Raw genomic sequence first — 8,422 nt, 5'->3', positions numbered from 1 at the left:
TGAATGTGGATTCTAGGAACAAAACCAGAATTTGACTAAACACAGTAGAAAGTGCTTCTAGCACTAGTGCAGATCACACCATCACAGGTACAAGAACTTACAAAGCATGGGAGAAAAATATTCAAAGTATGCAGCATTCAGAGGTATATAATTATAAGGAAACCTCCAAGACAAAGGTAACATCTGACAGAAACCAATACTTCTAGGCCAGTGAGCCATCCCAAACACCCTCACTCACAAGCGTCACTTCTCAGCAGTATTCTTGGGCCTGCAGCCTGGAAGACATAGATACATAGCTAAAATCACCACCAGCTTGGGACAGGGCACTGGGACAGCATACACAGGGCTGAAGATGGTGCTGGCTTGAGCAGGCAGCAGAGGAACAGCTCCCCTCATTAACAAGAAGGTTCCAGACTTGGGCTAGGCTCTTGCTGCCATGGGAAGGGGACAGAGAAAGCTCAAAACGCGGAGCCCAACAACACACTCCTGATGGAAGTGGGCAATGCTCCTTCCTCCATTGATGAGCATTTAGCAAATTGAAGCAATGGCTGTGCAAGAAGCAAAGAGAATTCAGAGGGTGGAAAACTGTCTCATTGTGAATAAAGTGTCATTAGAATATGACACTGATGAGTTCATGGTAACTGCTGGTTTTCATGTGCAGATGAAAGATGAGAGATGGATACTCATAAGCTTCCAGAAGATTGCTTATTCTGAATGGCAGAAAAAAATGAACATTATTTTTCTTTTTCAGAGGAGAAGAAATTAAAACAGAGTTGGGAGGTGAAGAAGAAAATATTCATCATGTAGAATAATTAAAGAGCCTGAAATCACATAAAGAACAAAGAGGGAATTCAAGCAGGAAAATGTTACATTCAGAATAGTAAACAAAAGGCTGTGATTCTAATTTCAGATAGACAGTTACCTGCCACTGGGTGACGTACAAAAAAAACCAAATCAGCTTTTACAGATTTGGCCAGGGAATGATACAAGCCGTGGAGAGACATGATTTGAGTTGAAAGGAAAACTGAGACAGTGAGACTGGAAATCACTTAAGGCAGCAAGTTAACGCATTGTCCTTTTAACACAAATTAGCTCAGTTCACATCTTACAGAGAACAAGTAAAAATTAACTTATGTTTTGTTGGACAAACTTACCATTTAATTTAAGATACAGGGCTGTAATTACCAACCTTCGCTCTGGAGATCAGTGGAGGAACTAACAGGCCTGCATGAGACACTTTCCATTTATTCAACTGCTATCTGAGTACATTGCAATCTGTCTGTATGAGACTTCTTTGCCCCTCACAGCTCTCCTGTGTGCAGACAAAGCCTGTTGCCTGTGCCTACTCCAGTGACAGACCGTGGCATTGTAGGTCTGAATACCACCATAAGCTTGTCTGCAGGCATAAAACCCAGAGTCGTGTCAGCTGGAGCACGCACCCAACAGGAAAGCCTAAGTCCAGCCCTTCCCTGATATGACCAGGTTCTTTCTCTCAGGGCTCCCAAACCCAAAGCAGCTGCTCCCAGGAGTTTGTGCAACAAGTCTGTACACTCTGGCTGGTCAAGACAGGTTGGAAGAGAGCTCTTTTCCTGAATCCTCACACTACAGGGCAATAAGCATAACTACAAAATTAAAAGAAAATTATAGTGGCTTTGCATAAAATAGTTGTCTTTCCTTAATTCTGGCTTTCCCCAGCTAGTGTCTGTGTCTGATCATGTAAGCCTAGTGATTATTTTGAATAGTTTTTATGGGTGTAACATGAATACATGCTGCTATCTTGATGATATTTATAGCTGACAATGACACAGAGGATCATTTTCATTATCTAGTCTGACTTCAACCATGCACCATAACACAGGCCAGGTAATGCCATCCAAAACTTACTATATGCTTCTATCAAAGGTGCAGGTGGCATGGAGGTAGTGGAGTCATCATCCCTGGGGGTATTCAGGAGGCATGGAGTTGTGGCACAGAGGGACAGCTAGTGGGCATGGTGGGGATGGGTTGGTGGTCAGACTACACAATCTTTGTGGTCTCTTCCAACTTTAATGACTCTATCGCTGCCTGTTTAATAGGACACCTCTTGCATCTCACTGTCACTTAAAATTCTTTGGACCTCTCTTGGGAAATAACAGTGTTTGGAGCTTGGGTTTACTCTCCTAGCACAGCCTACTAGATCCACAAAGTACTTTTTCCTGCGTGGGAGAGATTTGGCAGAAGCCAGATTAGTATGACATTAGGCACTGTATTGAAGAACATAGGCAGCTCATTTACCAGCTTGAAAATGTGATGTTCATCTTCTTAACACCTCACAGAGAAACAGTATGTTCAGCTTATTAAAAAAAACTGCAAAATGAACAAAACGGAGAAAGCTTCTTGAAAAAATACTTCTGATATGATTCAGAAAGCAAACATTCAAATGCTCAGTCATAGCTCTGGCATCTTGTTCTGTATTTAAAATATGGTATCTCTTGACAGCTTTATCTACACTGCTTTTCTCTAGCTAAATTTGCATGCACTCAGGTTTGCCTTAAACTTGTGGTACACTAACTACAAAGTATAGTACTCAGGCATGGGGCTGTATATGAACATGTCTCCATTCTGTCCTGTCCCTCCATAAGCTGCTTTCAAACTCAGAAAAGCAACTCCGAGATTTAGGAGCCTGAGTACCACTTCATACCGTTACATCTGAGAACAGAGAGAAAATAGAGATCCTGAGTTGCGTGGGGGAGTTTGAGCATTGCACGATGACAGAAGTCATCACGTTCCCTAATCCTATTTACAGGAAATTAACTCCACTATCCTCTGCATCCACCCCCATCTTTCCTCCAGAGGCTGATTCCAGGGGGAGACAATCATCATTTGCTTTGTGCAGACCAAAAAAAGAGCTCAAGCTGTAGGCCCGATTACAGAAAAGCTAGCCTTTTGGCTAAGGATGTGGGATTTAATTCTTCATTGCAGAAAGTTATATTTATAATTAAAACAGCCACTGTGTGTTTTTCAAGTGCTACATCCAGAATATTAGCACATACTGTGTTCAAAAAGTGGCAGAAAATAAGGCACATCAAGACAAACCAATGTAAGTACATAGGAACAACATAGGATGCTGGAGAACATTTACAGAAAAAGAAGTGCATGGAAATAGAAGCATAAGTTCTCTTAAATTCTTTAAGTCTGTTTGTAAATCTCATTCTTATCTTTATAGACAAAAGAAAGGTTGTTTTCTGAGCCTTTTTAGATCTTGTCTGCTCAGAACAGTACCACAAATAAATATCCATTGTGCCAGTATGTTGTTAAATTATTCATGCTTTAAACTCATAAATTGGAAAGACTCTTCCTGACTTTACATGCTCTCTTAAAGAGACGTGTTATTCACTGGTGATTTTATTTTCATACGCATTCTTTGTCCATCAGTGCCAAGCAGAGCTGGAACACAGGAAGAAAACTGACAGATCTTAGAGATATTTAATTTCAACCTACTTTTCTTTAACAATGAAAAAAACCATTAGCTAGACTTAAATGCAGACAGCTTGCACGGTTTTAAAATTCGCAAAATTGAGGGGCTGATGATTAAAACAGAACAAAGCAGCACCATCTTCTCTTGCTGTAGACAAAGCCATATTTAAGAGCCCAGCAGGGAGTGCATTACTCCTCAGCTGAGTGCTGTTCACACATGTAACAGTTGGGTCTCTCCTGCCCAGTGGAGCCTGCACTTAAGCTGGAAGACAAGGAAATGAGGGAATCAAGAGATAGTGCTTTGTAAGAGATAATGAAATAAATGCATATGTGAAAAAGAGTCACCTTTCCATGCCATGCTCCAATGGTCTGATGAGAGCTTGCCATAGAAATTAAACTGGATCAATAGGCACGAAAGTGATGGTTCATCTTATGTCGGAAGGACACAGTGATGTTCTCTCTAAATCATTCCATTTCAAATTAAGTTCTGCTTACAAGAAAAGGCTTCTTGTTTATTAAACTTCAGCAAATGACTGCTGTAATCCAACCTGAATAACAAAGGCAAATTGGACCATTCTCTCAGAAACATTATCAGAAGATTCAATCCAGTAATGCTGTCAACAGGATGAGAAATGCCAGGAGTTAAACAGAGTTATTTCTGTCAAAAGAAATAAGAGGAAATGAAAGGTCTCTAGATATTAAAAGGAAGAAAAATAAAGGAGGCGAGGTCAGAATGGACTGGGAGGGGGACTAGAGCCCTGGACAAAACATGAAATGAGCATTATGTTTCTCATTTTAGTAAAGAGGAAGATGTAGAATTGTTTATCAAACTGAGGCAATCAGGAGAACGGAGAAAGAAAAAGGGTATAGTCATGTTCCAAGTATAAGCCACATCCCAGAATATCAGTACACTCAGGACTGAGAAATCTCCAATTCAAAATGATCAGGAAAAAATGTCATACAAAATCCAACTCTAAAAGCTAGAAAAGCTAGCTGTAAAAAGCTTGCTGGATTAAAGCAGGCAGTCCCACATGACTAGAAGATAGACAGCATGGTAGGGAGAGGATGGAATTCAACATGAAAATAGTCACCGTGAACCAGGGACTTCTCAGATGAGGTACTTTCAGTGGTGGTACAGAAGGACTGATATTTTTTCCACAGGAATCAGTGAACCCTCATCTTAAGTGCTTAACTTCACTTCAGTTCTGTTATCTAGAGCAGCACACACAGCTTGGAAAATTTGCTTGAGATTTGCTGTGCAGTGAGTCCGAGTTCCTCTCAACCTAAAGCCATTTATCTCATTTTTATCTAGCTTGTCTTAACAAAATGGAAGCAAGGATCCATTTGGAATAATTTGAGTTGATGAGTGGGTATAAATCATAGAAGAAGAACGAAAGCAAGTGCTAGAACAGGGAGTTAACCTCTCTGTAATTCTGGGCTTCGAAGGGGCTGACAATTCTTTATTTCAGGTTGCAAATCCTTAGGGACAAAGTCTGTCATAGAGAGTTTGCTCAGCATGCACCCATGTGGCTCAATCCCAGTGGTTCCCCAGATGTGGTTTGTGGGACTGCAGTTCAATCATTTTCAATATTAAACTTCTCTTTTAAGGGCACAGAAAAACCGCTGCAATTGGAGATTAAGGTAAACTGAGCATACTTTTGCTAAAGATGGATTAAAAATACTCATTCTAGCCAGTAGCAAATGCTTTTCCTATCAGTTCACTCTACTTTAAAGTTACAGATGCAGGTCCCAGACAGCAAAGGAGACATATAACATCAAAATGAGATTGAGGGACCTTACCCCATCTAGAAATCAAGAATTGAGCAAGACTGCCAGGCCTGGAAGAGAAAGTAGTGAAAAGGTTGCTAGCATAAGCAGCTTTTGCTACATTGGTTGTTCCATTCTCAGAGATTGCTTCTGACACGCTCTTAGCAACACCAAGCAAAATATTCTCACAGGTAGACCAACAGCTGTATACAGAAAGAACAGAACTCACCCACCTGGTGAAGAGGCTCTCTAGCTATACAGCACTCCTCAAGAAGCAGCCCAGGTCCAAAAGATACCCTTCCTTCTGCGGCTGATCCTTATAGGAGCCCAAGGTAGTTCCACCCTGGCTCCTCCCCTTCTGGTCACGTGGGGAGCACAGGCGCAAACAATTTACCTGTGCTCCCTGGGCCAGCCACATTCCTTCACCTGGTGCTCCATCACCAGTTCAAACCACAACCTAACAGTTCATCTACATAGGTTATATTTTTGATAGTGAAAAATACAGTGAAAACAGCACAGTCACATAAAATTTATGCTGTTTCAATAGTCTGAAGCATAGACTGGCCTAGTGGGAGAGGAGGACAGAAAGAAAGGTAGCTTGTATTTTTCTTTGTTGCAAGAAAACAATGGCCACTAGAGTATGATATCTGATGACTTGCAGGGCCAAAAGTTACGTCTCATTTTTTAAAAAAGCAAAGCCCTCAACGTAAAAGTTCTTAACCTGCTAGTGCTGCTACTGACAACAACAAATGCTTCAAATGAGAGTATATGTGTTCTCATATAGCGGCCTCAAGTTGTGCCAGGGAAGTTTAGATGCGATATCAAGAAAAATTTCTTCATGGAGAGGATGGTGAGGCAGTGGAACGGACTGCCCAGAGAAATGGTGAAGTCAGCATCCCTGAACGTATTTAAGAGATGTGTAGATGTACTGCTTAAGGACACAGTTTAGTGGTGGACTTTGTAGTTAGGTGGATGGTTAGACGTGATGATCTTAAGGGTCTATTCCAACATAAATGATTCTCTACCATTTTAACCACTCACAGAAAAAGAGCTAATAAATTTGGACCATCTTCCAGTCTCTACCTCCTTTTTACCAACCTTCCTCCCTTGGGGAGTTTGAAGAAGTCTTCTCCATGATACAAGTGCTCAGAGCCAGCACAAACCAGAACTGGCACTGGAGCATTTGCAGCTTTCAAAGAGAAGAAAAAAGCCCTACTTACTTCTGGTAATGCAAAACAGAGCAGAAAAAATCAAACATGGAAATGGAAGGAGATTTCACTGTCTTATTAGGAAATATTTAAGAACCTTTTTGGCACAGTAGATGGATGCAGAATTTTAGAAAGATTATTCGGTTAGAATTAGAAAGAATATGAACTTTGATAGTTATCCCACTTACTAAAAACTGCTAATCAAATTCCAGTAATACAACCCTGCAAACTAGACATTACTTGTGCATGGGCATGGTTCCAGAAGAGCAGTTTGCCTCAAGCTTGCCTCTTTGGCTCAAGTGCTGCAAAGAGTCCACTTTGCAGCTTCGATGACAAGTGCTGTCTGTGCCATCGCTAACAGTAAAATGTATTCTTCTTTGATGGTAATTAGAAGGCTACTTTGCTGTTAGAGATAAAGCAGGTTTTGGCTGCTAATGCCCCTTTGAGGCAACTTATAGTAGTAAGAGGTTGCCTCTCAGTTTCCAGCAGTGATGTCGTTCTATCCAATGTTTTTAGTGGCTTTTAAATATATAAATATGACTTGGAGCACACAGCCCCCAGGCACTCTCCTGGAAGCTCATGTCTTCCATGCTGGCTCCCAGGTGGTTCATTTGAGTTTGCGTTCGGAAAACCTCTACTAAAATAGTCTTTCTGCCATCCTGAGAAGGTCCTACACTTATGGAAATTGAGTGATCCCAAGCTCTTTGGCTTTTCAGATGATTGGATATGCAGCTGTACAGAAGTGCAATCATTATCCACCCATGAAACACTGCTTCCACCTTGCTGAACAACTGCACGCTCCCATTGGGAACCAGGCATAACAACAAAAGCTGCAGCAGTAGATGGAATCTTCCTGGCACTGCCACATATCTGTTAATTATACATAATGCTTTCAAGACATAAAAAGCATTGGACACTGATATTTTAGATGAATTAGCTGACTCAAGAAGTGCTAAATGAGTTTCTTATATAACACACCAGCAAAGGAATGGTTTCCTTAATAAAAACTGATGGTCTTGACTCCCAGACTTTTGCCACAGCCAGTGGATCATTTCTGTGGTTTTCTAGAAGGTTGTGTACAGTTCTACAAAGATCACAACAGAGTACATACATGGCCAATACATAGAAACAGGAGAAAAACAGTGCCAGAACTCACTCGCATTGTCCAACAGGCTTTCCTTAGGGAGCCGATTGCAGATAATACTGCTTTCCTTCCTAGCCAACAAAGTCACAGAGCAATGCTCAGCATAAGGCAGATACAATTGCATGCTTCTTTTCTGAGTATTTATACTCAGCAGCGCTTTTGTGTTCTTGAAGAAAGTGACATTCCAAAAATCTGGAAAGTCATCAGGAAAAACATGCCTGTATTCTTCAGATAAATGCAAGAATTTGAATTTGAAGCACAAGTGCCTAGGGCTCCCTAGCTTTATAACCTGTCAAGGAGAAACTTTATCAATAATTTATTAAAAGAGGAATAGTTAGCAAGATAGAATCTCTCACATGCACAGTGCACTTAGTGGTAATAAACGCACCGCAATGAGAGGCCTCAACCTGTATGCATGGCTGCTCATGGGAGGAATGTGATTAAAGGTCACGGCACTGTCCATATCTGAAGCAAAGGGAGAGTTTCACAAGTTTGCATCCCAGCTGTGGGTTAGGTGGGGTGCTACACAAGGTGCTCCAGGCAGGCAAATCCTGATCCCTGCCCTCCCTTGGTTGCCCACGGTTTGGAGGATAGGGTGCAGCCTTAGAAGAGGTTTCTGCATCACCACTTCTCCTGCAAACATGGAGAAACTGAAACATGACTGGCCATGTTTTGTTTCGTGATTCATAAACAGAGGCTGTGCAAGCTCCATTCTTACATTTCGGGAGGCATCACTGATAATAAGCTCTCAACTAATCCCTGCATTGTCTCCATGAAAAGCAGAAATGTTCCACCCTTGTTGGAAGATTAAGAAGCCCTCAGCTTTGTCTCCGGTGCATAGACAGCA

The 8,422-nt window shown here is 41.4% G+C and overlaps 1 long non-coding RNA gene across 1 annotated transcript; it reads right to left on the bottom strand.

Annotated features, from left to right (window-relative positions):
* On the bottom strand, positions 2,504 to 5,513 carry LOC110395177. Its single transcript, XR_002436215.1, has 3 exons — positions 5,457 to 5,513; positions 3,802 to 4,004; positions 2,504 to 3,718 (listed from the first exon to the last, which is right to left on the bottom strand). It is a non-coding gene; the product is annotated as an uncharacterized LOC110395177 (long non-coding RNA).

The sequence above is a fragment of the Numida meleagris genome, chromosome 2 (genome assembly GCF_002078875.1).
Source record: "Numida meleagris isolate 19003 breed g44 Domestic line chromosome 2, NumMel1.0, whole genome shotgun sequence".
Lineage (NCBI taxonomy): Eukaryota > Metazoa > Chordata > Aves > Galliformes > Numididae > Numida > Numida meleagris.
The sequence above is the reverse complement of the archived record's forward strand: the minus strand, read 5'-3'. Positions and strand labels throughout refer to the sequence as shown.